Genomic DNA, 14189 nt, shown 5'->3' with positions numbered 1-14189 from the left:
TTTTTATTCCACTGCGACCTCCACCCCTCTTCCAAGGGGCAATTATATTGTCTTTTTTTTCCACTGTAACCTCCCCCACTCTTCCAAGGGGCATTGATATTGTCTTTTTAATCCACTGCGACCTTCACCATTCTTCCAAGGGGCAATAAAACCATTTTGTTAAGCTACTGTGACCTCCACGTCTCTTCTAAGGGCATTAAAACCGTCTGGTTAAACCATGCTGAACTCCCCAGCTCTTTCAAAGGGCATTGATATTGTCTTTTTATTTCACTGTAACGTCCACCACTCTTCAAACGGGCATTCATATTGTATTTTCATTCCACTGCGACCTCCACCACTCTACCAAGGAGCATTAAAACTGTCTTGTTAAGCTACTGTGACCTCCACGTCTCTTCCTCGGGGCATTGATATTGTCTTTTTATTCCACTGCGACCTCCACCACTTTTCCAAAGGGCATTGATATTGTCTTTTTAATCCACTGCGGCCTCCACCACTCTTCCAAGGGGCATTAAAACCGTCTTGTTAAGCTACTGTGGCCTCTATGTATCTTCCACCGGGCAATGATATAGACTTTTTATTCCACTGCGACCTCCACCATTCTTCCAAGGAGCATTGATATTGTCTTTTAAATCCAATGTGACCTCCACCACTTTTCCAAGTTGCATTAAACCCGTGTTGTTGAGCTACTGTGACCTCCACGTCTCTTCCACGGGGCATTGATATTGTCTTGTTATTCCACTGCGACCTCCCCAACTCTTCCAAGGGGCTTTGATATTGTCTTTTTAATCCACTGCGATCTCCACCACTCTTCCAAGGGGCATTAAAACCGTCTTGTTAACCTACTGTGACCTCCACGTCTTTTCCAAGGGGCATTAAAACGATCTGGTTAAACCATACTGAACTCCACATCTCTTCCATGGGGCATTGAAATTGTTTTTTTGTTCCACTGTAACCTCCACCACTCTTCCAAGGGGCATTGATATTGTCTTTTTATTCCACTGCGAACTCCACCACTTTTCCAAGGGGCATTAAAACCGTCTTGTTAAGCCACTGTGACCTTCACTTCTCTTCCACGGTGCATTGATATTGTCTTTTTATTCCACTGTAGCTTCCACCACTCTTCCAAGGGGCATTGATTTGTCTATTTATTCCACTGCGACCTCCACCACTCTTCCAAGGAGCATTGATATTGTATTCTTAATCTACTGCGACCACCACCACTCTTCCATGGGGCATTAAAACCGTCTTGTTAAGGAACGGTGACCTCCATGTCTCTTCCAAGAGACATTAAAACCGTCTGGTTAAACCACGCTGAACTCCACAGCTCTACCAAGGAGCATTGATATTGTCGTTTTATTCCACTCTAACTTCCACCACTCTTCGAAGGGGCATTGATATTGTCTTTTTATTCCACTGCGACCTCCACCACTCCTCCAAGGGGCATTGATATTGTCTTTTTATTCCACTGCGACCTACACCAATCTTTCAAAGGGCATTGATATTGTCTTTTTATTCCACTGTAACCTCCACCACTCTTCCAAGGGGCATTGATATTGTCTTTTTATTCCACTGCGACCTTGGCCATTCTTCCAAGGAGCATTAAAACCATCTGGTTAAACCACTGTGAACTCCACAGCTCTTCCAAAGGTCATTGATATTGTATTTTCATTCCATTGTAACCTGCACCTCTCTTCCAAGTAGCATTGATATTGTCATTTTATTCCACTGCGATCTCCACCACTCTTTCAAGGGGCATTAAAATCATCTTGTTAAGCTACTGTGACCTTCAAGTCTCTTCCAAGGGGCATTAAAACCGTCTGGTTAAACCACTCTGAGCTCCGCAGCTCTTCCAAGGAGCATTGATATTGTCTTTTTATTCCACTGTAACCTCCACCACTCTTCCAATGGGCATTCATACTGTATTTTTATTCCACTGCGACCTCCACCACTTTTCCAAGGGGCATTTAAACCGTCTTGTTAAGCTACTGTGACCTCCAAGGCTCTTCCACGGGGCATTGATATTGTCCTTTTATTCCACTGCGACCGCCACCTCTTTTCCAAAGGGCATTGATATTGTCTTTTTACTCCACTGCAACCTCCACGTCTCTTCCAAGGGGCATTAAAACCATCTGGTTGAACCACTCTAAACAACACAGCTCTTCCAAGGTGCATTGATATTGTCTTTTTATACCACTGTAATCTTCACCACTCTTCCAAGGGGCATTGATATTGTCTTTTTATTCCACTGTGACCTCCACCATGCTTCCAAGGGGCATTAAAACCGTCTTGTTAAGCTACTGTGACCACCATGTCTTTTCCACAGGACACTGATATTGTCTTTTTATTCCACTGCGACCTCCACCACTCTTCCAAGGGGCATTGATATTGTCTTTTTAATCCACTGCAACCTCCACCACTCTTCCAAAGGGCATTAAAACCTTCTTGTTAAACCACTCTGACCTCCACGTCTCTTCCACTGGGCATTGATATTATCTTTTTATTCCATTGAAACCTCCACCACTCTTCCAAGGGGCAATGAAGTTGTCTTATTATTGCACTGTGACCTCCAGCACTCTTCCAAGGGGCACTGATATTGTCTTTTTAATCCACTGCGACATCCACCACTCTTCCAAGGGGCATTAAAACCATCTTTTTAAGCTAATGTGACCTCCACGTCACTACCAAGGGGCATAAAACCGTCTGGTTAAACCACTCTGAACTCCACAGCTCTTCCAAGGGGCATTGATATTGTATTTTTATTCCACTGGGACCTCCACAACTCTTCCAAGGGGCATTGATATTGTCATTTTATTCCGCTGCAACCTCCACCACTCTTTCAAGGGGCATTGATATTGTCTTTTTAATCCACTGCGACCTCCACCACTCTTCCAAGGGGCATTAAACTGTGTTGTTAAGCTACTGTGACCTCAACGTCAATTCCATGGGGTATTGATATTGTCTTTTTATACCACTGCGACCTCCACCACTCTTCCAAGGCACATTGATATTGTCTTTTTAATCCACTTCGACCTCCATCACTCTTCCAAGGGGCATTAAAACCATCTTGTTAAGCTAATGTGACCTCAACTTCTCTTCCAAGGGCCATTAAAACCATCTGGTTAAACCACTATGAACTCCACAGCTCTTCAAAGGGGCAGTGATATTGTCTTTTTATTCCACTGTAACCTTCACCACTCTTCCAAGGTTCATTGAAATTGTCATTTTATCCACTGTAACCTCCACCACTCTTCCAAGGTGCATTGATATTGTCTTTTTATTCCACTGCGACCTCCACCACTCTTCCAAGGGGCATTGATATTGTCTTTTTAATTCACTGCGACCTCCAACACTCTTCCAAGTGCATTACATCCATCCTGTTAAGCTACTGTGAACTCCACATCTCTTCCAAGGGGCATTAAAACCGTCTGATTAAACCACTTTGAACTCCACAGCTCTTCGAAGGAGCATTGATATTGTCTTTTCATTCCAATTAAACTTCCACCACTCTTCCAAGGGGCATTGATATTGTCTTTTTATTCCACTGCGACCTCCACCACTCTTCCAAGGGGCATTAAAGCCGTCTTGTTAATCTTCTTTGACCTCCATGTCTCTTCCACGGGGCATTAATATTGTCTTTTTATTCCCCTGCGATCTCCACCTCTTTTCCAAAGTGCATTGATATTGTCTTTTTAATCCACTGCGACCTCCACCACTCTTCCAACGGGCGTTAAAACCATCTTGTTAAGCTACTGTGACCTCCACGTCTCTTCCACGGGGCAATGATATTGTCTTTTTATTCCACTGCGACCTCCACAAATCTTCCAAGGGGCATTGATATTGTCTTTTTATTCCACTGCGACCTCCACCACTCTTCCAAGGGGCATTGATATTGTCTTTTTAATCCACTGCGACCTCCACCACTCTTCCAAGGGGCATTAAAACTGTGTTGATAAGCTACTGTGACCTCAACGTCAATTCCAAGGGGCATTGATATTGTCTTTTAATTCCAATGCGACCTCCACCACTCTTCCAAGGTTCATTGATATTGTCTTTTTATTCCACTGTTACCTCCACCATGCTTCCAAGGGGCATTAAAACCGTCTTGTTAAGCTACTGTGACCACCATGTCTTTTCCACAGGACACTGATATTGTCTTTTTATTCCACTGCGACCTCCACCACTCTTCCAAGGGGCATTGATATTGTCTTTTTAATCCACTGCAACCTCCACCACTCTTCCAAAGGGCATTAAAACCGTCTTGTTAAACCACTCTGACCTTCACGTCTCTTCCACTGGGCATTGATATTATCTTTTTATTCCATTGAAACCTCCACCACTCTTCCAAGGGGCAATGAAATTGTCTTTTTATTGCACTGTGACCACCACCACTCTTCCAAGGGGCACTGATATTGTCTTTTTAATCCACTGCGACATCCACCACTCTTCCAAGGGGCATTAAAACCATCTTTTTAAGCTAATGTGACCTCCACGTCACTACCAAGGGGCATAAAACCGTCTGGTTAAACCACTCTGAACTCCACAGCTCTTCCAAGGGGCATTGATATTGTATTTTTATTCCACTGGGACCTCCACAACTCTTCCAAGGGGCATTGATATTGTCATTTTATTCCGCTGCAACCTCCACCACTCTTTCAAGGGGCATTGATATTGTCTTTTTAATCCACTGCGACCTCCACCACTCTTCCAAGGGGCATTAAACTGTGTTGTTAAGCTACTGTGACCTCAACGTCAATTCCATGGGGTATTGATATTGTCTTTTTATACCACTGCGACCTCCACCACTCTTCCAAGGGACATTGATATTGTCTTTTTAATCCACTTCGACCTCCATCACTCTTCCAAGGGGCATTAAAACCATCTTGTTAAGCTAATGTGACCTCAACTTCTCTTCCAAGGGCCATTAAAACCATCTGGTTAAACCACTATGAACTCCACAGCTCTTCAAAGGGGCAGTGATATTGTCTTTTTATTCCACTGTAACCTTCACCACTCTTCCAAGGTTCATTGATATTGTCATTTTATCCACTGTAACCTCCACCACTCTTCCAAGGTGCATTGATATTGTCTTTTTATTCCACTGCGACCTCCACCACTCTTCCAAGGGGCATTGATATTGTCTTTTTATTTCACTGCGACCTCCAACACTCTTCCAAGTGCATTACATCCATCCTGTTAAGCTACTGTGAACTCCACATCTCTTCCAAGGGGCATTAAAACCGTCTGATTAAACCACTTTGAACTCCACAGCTCTTCGAAGGAGCATTGATATTGTCTTTTCATTCCAATTAAACCTCCACCACTCTTCCAAGGGGCATTGATATTGTCTTTTTATTCCACTGCGACCTCCACCACTCTTCCAAGGGGCATTAAAGCCGTCTTGTTAATCTTCTTTGACCTCCACGTCTCTTCCACGGGGCATTAATATTGTCTTTTTATTCCCCTGCGATCTCCACCACTTTTCCAAAGGGCATTGATATTGTCTTTTTAATCCACTGCGACCTCCACCACTCTTCCAACGGGCGTTAAAACCATCTTGTTAAGCTACTGTGACCTCCACGTCTCTTCCACGGGGCAATGATATTGTCTTTTTATTCCACTGCGACCTCCACAAATCTTCCAAGGGGCATTGATAATATCTTTTTATTCCACTGCGATCTCCACCACTCTTCCAAGGGGCATTGATATTGTCTTTTTAATCCACTGCGACCTCCACCACTCTTCCAAGGGGCATTAAAACTGTGTTGATAAGCTACTGTGACCTCAACGTCAATTCCAAGGGGCATTGATATTGTCTTTTAATTCCAATGCGACCTCCACCACTCTTCCAAGGTGCATTGATATTGTCTTTTTAATGCACTTCGACCTCCATCAATCTTCCAAGGGGCATTAAAAGCGTCTTGTTAAGTTAATGTGACCTCAATGTCTCTTCCACGGGGCATTAAAACGGTCTGGTGAAACCACTCTGAGATCCACAGCTCTTCCTAGGAGCATTGATATAGTCTTTTTATTCCTCTGTAACCTCCACCACTCTTCCAAGGGGTATTGATATTATCTTTTTATTCCACTGTAACCTTCAACACTCTTCCAAAGGGCATTGATATTGTCTTTTTATACACTGTTACCTCCACCACTCTTCCAAGGGGCATTGATATTGTCTTTTTATTCCACTGCGACCTCCACCACTCTTCCTAGGGGCATTGATATTGTCTTTTTAATCCACTGCGACCTCCACCACTCTTCCAAGGGCATTACAACCATCATTTTAAGCTACTGTGACCTCCACGTCTCTTCCAAGGGGCATTAAAACCGTCTGGTTAAACCACTCTGAGCTCCACAGCTCTTCCAAGGAGCATTGATATAGTCTTTTTATTCCTCTGTAACCTCCACAACTCTTCCAAGGGGCATTGATATTGTCTTTTTATTCAAGAGCGACCTACACCACTTTTCCAAAGGGCATTGATATTGTCTTTTTAATCCACTGCGACCTCGACGTCTCTACCATAGGGCAATGATGATGTCTTTTTATTCCATTGCGACCTCCACCACTCTTCCAAGGGGCATTGATATTGTCTTTTTTTTCCACTGTAACCTCCCCCACTCTTCCAAGGGGCATTGATATTGTACTTTTAATCCACTGTGACCTTCGCCATTCTTCCAAGGGGCATTAAAACCGTTTTGTTAAGCTACTGTGACCTCCACGTCTCTTCCAAGGGCATTAAAACCGTCTGGTTAAACCATGCTGAACTCCCCAGCTCTTTCAAATGGCATTGATATTGTCTTTTTATTTCACTGTAACGTCCACCACTCTCCAAACGGGCATTGATATTGTCTTTTTATTCCACTGCGACCTCCACCACTCTTCCAAGGAGCATTAAAACTGTCTTGTTCAGCTACTGTGACCTCCACGTCTCTTCCACGGGGCATTGATATTGTCTTTTTATTCCACTGCGACCTCCACCTCTTTTCCAAAGGGCATTGATATTGTCTTTTTAATCCACTGTGACCTCCACCACTGTTCCAAAGGGCATTGATATTGGAACAGAAGGAGAGAGTTGAAAGTGTTAAATAGCTGTTTAGGGTTGTGAGATAGGGAGGATATGAGAGATGAGAAGTAGGTTTGTTTTGCTGTAGTGAGTGCGGACTTGAAATTAGTGAGGGATTGCTTGAATGCGATGAAGTGTTCGATGGAGTGAGACCTTTTCCATCTCCGCTCCGCAACCCTGCAGGCCCGGCGCAGTTCTTTAGTAAGTTTAGTGTGCCAGGGCTGCCTGTTGAATGTGCGAGATGTGGAGTGTGTGAGAGGGGCGATCGAGTCTAGAGCTGCAGCTATTGTGGTGTTTTATGAAGCAGCAGTAATGTCTGCATCGTGTAAGGAATTTATGTCTGTAAGAAGGAGGAGGGATTCAGAGAGTGAGTGTAAGTCAAGGTGTTTGAGATTTCTGCGAGGGTATGCAAGTTTGTGGAGTGGGGATTGTTGCCCCGGGGAGGAGAGAGAAGAGAATGTAAGTAGGCTGTGATCAGAGAGAGGGATGGGTGAGTTAGAGAGGTTAGATAGGGAACAGAGGCGGGTGAAGATGAGGTCCAGTGTGTGGCAATCCTTGTGGGTGGGTGTGGAAGACCATTGAGTGAGTCCGAAGGAGGAAGTGAGAGATAGGAACTTAGAGACAGACGAGTGGGAAGTGTTAATGGGGATGTTGAAGTCACCCATTATGATAGTGGGGATGTCAGTGGAGAGGAAGTGAAGCAACCAGGTGGTGAAGTGGTCTAAGAAGGTGGTGGCTTGCCCTGGGGGTCGGTAAACGACGGCCAGTTGGAGGTTGGAGGGGGAATAGATGCGCACACAGTGCACCTCAAAAGAGGGGAGTGTAACGGAGGGTGGCAGTGGGATTTGGGTGAAAGCGCAGTGTTCTGATAGGAGAAAACCTACGCCTCCGCCATGTTTGCCGTTGGGGCGGGGTGTGTGGGAAAGGTGGAATCCGCCATATGAGAGTGCAGCTGGGGAGGCTGTGTCAGAGAGGGTGAGCCAGGTTTCAGTGATGGCGAGGAAGGAAAGTTTGTTTGCAATGAAAAGATCGTGAATGAAGGAAAGTTTGTTTCAGACAGAGCGAGCGTTCCATAGAGCTCCTGTTAGAGCAACTAAGGGAGTGGGGATTGGTTGGATGGGTATGAGGTTAGAAGGGTTGCGACAGTTTGTGGAAGGTCGTGGATAGGAGGAAGAAGTAACTGTGGGGATATGGCGAGGAGGAACAGGATTTGTAGAGATATCTCCAGCAATGAGGAGGAGCAGAGAAAGTGTTAGCAGGTGGGAGCAAGAGAGAGCATGAGGTGGCTGTCTGTGTTTGGAGATCCAGGATTGAATGTTTAGGAATAATTTGGAGGAGGAGGTGAGATGAATGGGGAGGATGGAGGGAGATATGAAGAGTTTCTTACTAGGTGTAGGGATTTGAGTGGTTACTAGAAAGTGGAGGACTATAGAGGAAAAAGTGAGAGCTAACAGAAACATAGTTAAAAGAGAGTAAGTGGTCAAAGTGTTGGTTACCTGACTCCTGCCCTGACTAACTGTCTCTGAAATAACTGCCACTTATCTCCGAAGCCACTTTGCACAAGAAGACGCGTGCACACCCCAGCACAAGTGCACCCGTTACAGAGCTTCTAAATATATAGTGCACATTAAACTATCTGGTGAAGGGCATTGTGGGAGCTGCATATGGCTAAATTAGCAGCGGGTCATCTCACCAGGAGATGGCTGGGTAATCAAACACAGAGCTAGGACTCTAGTCTCTGCAGTTTAGCACCTCTAAAAATCAGATAAGATCTATAGTGGGGAAGGGACAGACATATGTGGGTATTGAATGGAGTCGGACAGATAATGCAGAGAAGTTATGCAGAGCATGTACCAGTGAGGTGAATCAGCAAAGCAGAGCATTAGATTACAGCAGACACAGCAAGCAGAGAAGTTATGCAGAGCATGTACCAGTGAGGTGAATCAGCAAAGCAGAGCATTAGATTACAGCAGACACAGCAAGCAGAGAAGTTATGCAGAGCATGTACCAGTGAGGTTATTCCACTGCGACCTCTACCACTCTTCCAAGGGGCATTAAAACCATCTTGTTAAGCTACTATGACCTCCACGTCCCTTCCACGGGGTATGGATATTGTCTTTTTATTCCACTGCGACCTCCACCACTCTTCCTAGGGGCATTGATATTGTCTTTTTAATCCACTGCGACCTCCACCACTCTTCCATGGGACATTGATATTGTCGTTTTATCCCACTGCGACCTTCACCCCTCTTCCAAGGAACATTGATATTGTCTTTTTTTTCCACTGTAACCTCCACCACTCTTCAAAGGAGCATTGATATTTTCTTTTAATCCACTGCGACCTCCACCACTCTTCCAAGGGGCATTGATATTGTCTTTTTATTTTACTGCGACGTCCACCACTCTTCCAAGGGGCAGTAATATTGTCTTTTTATTCCACTGCGACCTCCACCACTCTTCAAAGGGGCATTGATATTGTCTTTTAATTCCATTGTGACCTCCACCTCTCTTCCAGGGGGCATTAAAACCATCTTATTAAGCTACTGTGACCTCCAAGTCTCTTCCACGAGGCATTGATATTGTTTTTTTAATCCACTGCGACCTCCACCACTCTACCAAGGGGCATTAAAACAGTCTTGATAAGCTACTGTGACCTCCACGTCTCTTCCAAGGGGCATTAAACCGTCTGGTTAAACCACTCTGTACTCCACAGTTCTTCCAAGAGGCTTTGATAATGTCATTTTATTCGACTGTCACCTCCACCACTCTACAAAAGGGCATTGATATTGTCTCTGTTTTCCACTGCGACCTCCACCACTCTTCCAAGGGGCTTTGATATTGTCTTTTTTATCCACTGCTACCTCCACCACTCTTCCCATGGGCATTAAAACGGTCTTTGTATGCTACTGTGACCTCCACGTCCCTTCCACGGGGCATTGATATTGTCTTTTTATTCCATTGCGACCTCCACTACTCTTCCAAGGGGCATTAAAACCGTCTTGTTAAGCTACTCTGACCTCCAAGTCTCTTCCAAGGGGCACTAATACCGTCTGGTTAAGCCGCTCTGAGCTCCACAGCTCTTCCAAGGGGCATTGACAATGTATTTTTATTCCATTGTAACCTTCTGCACTCTTCCAATTGCATTGATATTGTCTTTTTATTCCTCTGCGACTTCCACGACTCTTTCAAGGGGCATTAAATCCGTCTTGTTAAGCTACTGTGACCTCCAAGTTTCTTTCAAAGGGCATTGATATTGTCTTTTTATTCCACTGTAACCTCCACCACTTTTCCAAGGAGCATTGATATTGTCTTTTTATTCCACTCTAACCTCCACCAATCTTCCATGGGGCATTGATATTGTGCTTTTATTCCACTGCGACCTCCACCACTCTTCTAAGGGGCATTGATATTGTCTTTTAAATCCACAACTATCTCCACCACTCTTCCAAGGGGCATTAAAACAGTCTTGTTAAGCTACTGTGACCTCCTAGTTTCTTCCAAGTGGCATTAAAACCGTCTGGTTAAACACTCTGAACTCCACAGCTCTTACAAGAGGCATTGATATTGTCTTTTTATTCGACTGTAACATCCCCCACTCATACAAGCGGCATTGATATTGTCTTTTTATTCCACTGCGACCTCCACCACTCTTCCAAGGGGCCTTGATATTGTCTTTTTAATCAACTGCGACCTCCACCTCTCTTCCAATGGGCATTAAAACCGTCTTGTGAAGCTACTTTGACCTCCACGTCCCTTCCACGGGCCATTGATATTGTCTTTTTATTCCACTGCGACCTCCACAGCTCTTCCAAAGGGCTGTGATATTGTCTTTTTAATCCACCGTGACCTCCACCACTCTTTCAAGGGGCATTGATATTGTCTTTTTAATCCACTGTGACCTCCACGTCTCTTCCAAGGGGCATTAAAACCGTCAATTTAAACCACTCTGAACTCCACTGTTTTTCCAAGGAGCACAGGTATTGTCTTTTTATTCCACTCTAACCTCCACCACTCTTCCAAGGGGCATTGACATTGTCTATTTATTCCACTGTGACAGCCACAACTCTTCCATGGGGCATTGATATTGTCTTTTTATTCCACTGTAACCTCCACCACTCTTCAATCGGGCATTGATTTTGTCTTTTTATTCAACTGCGACCTCCACCACTCTTCTAAGGGGCATTGATATTGTCTTTTAAATCCACAACGTTCTCCACCACTCTTCCAAGGGGCATTAAAACAGTATTGTTAAGCTACTGTGACCTCCTCGTCTCTTCCAAGGGGCATTAAAACCGTCTGGTTAAACACTCTGAACTCCACAGCTTTTACAAGAGGCATTGATATTGTTTTTATTCGACTGTAACATCCACCAATTTTCCATGCGGCATTGATATTGTCTTTTTATTCCACTGCGACCTCCACCACTCTTCCAAGGGGCATTGATATTGTCTTTTTAATCCACTGCGACCTCCACCACTCTTCCATGGGGCATTGATATTGTCTTTTTAATCCACTGTGACCTCCACGTCTCTTCCAAGGGGCATTAAAACCGTAAATTTAAACCACTATGAACTCCACAGCTCTTCCAAGGAGCACTGGCATTGTCTTTTTATTCCACTCTAACCTCCACCACTCTTCCAAGGGGCATTGACATTGTCTATTTATTCAACTGCGACCTCCACCACTCTTCCAAGTGGCATTAAGACCATCTTGCTAAGCCACAGTGACCTCCACAACTCTTCCATGGGGTATTGATATTGTCTTTTTATTCCACTGTAACCTCCACAACTCTTTCAAGGGGCATTGATTTGTCTTTTTATTCCACTGCGAACTCTACCACTCTTCCAACGGGCATTGATATTGTCTTTTTAATCCACTGCAACCTCCACCACTCTTCCAAGGGGCATTAAAGCCGTCTTGTTAAGCTACTGTCAAGTCCTTGTCTATTCCACTGGGCATTGATATTGTCTTTTTATTCCAATGTAACCTCCACCACTCTTCCAAGTGGCATTGACATTGTCTTTCTATTCCACTGCGACTTCCACCTCTCTTCTAAGGGGCATTGATATTGTCTTTTTAATCCACTGCGACCTCCACCACTCTTCCATGGGGCATTAAAACCGTCTTGTTAAGCTACTGTGACCTCCACGTCCCTTCCACGGGGCACTGTTATTGTCTTTTTATTCCACTGCGACCTCCACCACTCTTCCAAGGGGCATTGATATTGTCTTTTTAATCCACTGCGACCTCCACCACTCTTCCAATGGGCATTAAAACCGTATTGTTAAGCTGATGTGACCTCCACGTCTCTTCCAAGCTGCATTAAAATCGTAAATTTAAACCACTTTGAACTCCACAGCTCTTGCAAGAGGCATTGATATTATCTTTTTACTCCACTGTAACCTACAGCACTGTTTCAAGGGGCATTGATATTGTCTTTTTATTTCACTACGACTTCCACCACTCTCCCAAGGTGCATTAAAAACATCTTGTTTAGCTACTTTAACGTCCATGTCTAATCCACGGAGCATTGATATTGTCTTTTTATTCCACTGTATCCTCCACCACTCTACCAAGGGGTATTGATATTGTCTTTTTATTCCACTGCGACTTCCACCTCTCTTCTAGGGGGCATTGATATTGTCTTTTTAATCCACTGCGACCTCCACCACTCTTCCAAGGGGCATTAAAACAGTCTTGTTAATCTACTGTGACTTCCACGTCTCTTCAAAGGGGCATTAAAACCATCTTGTTAATCTACTGTGACCTCCACCTCTCTTCCAAGGGGCAATAAAACCATCTGGTTAAACCACTCTGAACTCCACAGCTCTTCCAAGGGGCATTGGTATTGTCTTTTTATTACACTCTAACCTCCACCACTCTTCCAAGGGGCATTGACATTGTCTTTTTATTCCACTCTGACCTGCATCATTCTTCCAAGGGGCATTGATATTGTCTTTTTATTCCACTGCTACCTCCACCACTCTTCCAAGGGGCATTGATATTGTCTTTTTAATCCACTGCGACCTCCACCCCTTTCCAAGAGGCATTAAAATCGTCTTTTTAAGCTACAGTGACCTTCACATCTCTTCCAATGGGCATGGATATTGTGTTTAAATTCCACTGTAACCTCCACCACTCTACCAAGGGGCATTGATATTGTATTTTTATTCCACTGCGACCTCCACCACTCTTTCAAAGGGCATTAAAACCATCTTGTTAAGCTACTGTGAACTCCACGTCTCTTCCACGGGGCATTGATATTGTCTTTTTATTCCACTGCGACCTCCACCACTCTTCCTCGGGGCATTGATATTGTCTTTTTAATCCACTGCAACCTCCACCACTCTTCCATGTGGCATTAAAACCGTCTTGTTAAGTTGCTGTGACCTCCCCGTCTCTTCCAAGGGGCATTAAAACCGTATGGTTAAGCCATCTGAACTACACAGAACTTCCAAGGGGCATTGATATTGTCTTTTTATTCCACTGCGACCTCCACCACTCTTCCAAGGGGCATTGATATTATCTTTTTATTCCACTGAGATTTCAACCACTCCTTCAAGGAGCATTGACATTGTCTTTTTAATCCACTTCGACCTCCACCACTCTTCCAAGGGGCATTAAAACAGTTTGTTAATCTACTGTGACCTCCACGTCTCTTCCAAGGGGCATTAAAACGGTCCATTTAAACCACTCTCAACTCCACAGCCCTTGCAAGGGGCTTTCATATAGTTTTTTATTCCACTGTAACCTCCAGCACTCTTACAAGGGGCATTGATATTGTCTTTTTATTCCACTGCGACTTTCACCTCTCTTCCAAGGGACATTAAAACCGTCTTGTTAAGTTACTCTGACATCCACGTCTCTTTCACGGGGCATTGATATTGTCTTTTTATTCCACTGTAAAATCCACCACTCTTCCAAGGGGCATTTATATTGTCCTTTTTTCTACTGCCACCTCCACCACTCTTCCAAGGGGCATTGATATTGTATTTTTAATCCACTGCGACCTCCACCACATTTCCAAGGGGCATTAAAAATGTCTTTTTAAGCTACTGTGACCTCCACGTCACTTGCAATGGGCAATAAAACCGTCTGGTTTAACTACTCTGAAATCCACTGCTC

This window comes from Phyllobates terribilis, unplaced genomic scaffold (assembly GCF_046119375.1).
Source record: "Phyllobates terribilis strain yellow unplaced genomic scaffold, ASM4611937v1 Scaffold_114__1_contigs__length_5359813, whole genome shotgun sequence".
Taxonomy (NCBI): domain Eukaryota; kingdom Metazoa; phylum Chordata; class Amphibia; order Anura; family Dendrobatidae; genus Phyllobates; species Phyllobates terribilis.
The sequence above is the reverse complement of the archived record's forward strand: the minus strand, read 5'-3'. Positions refer to the sequence as shown.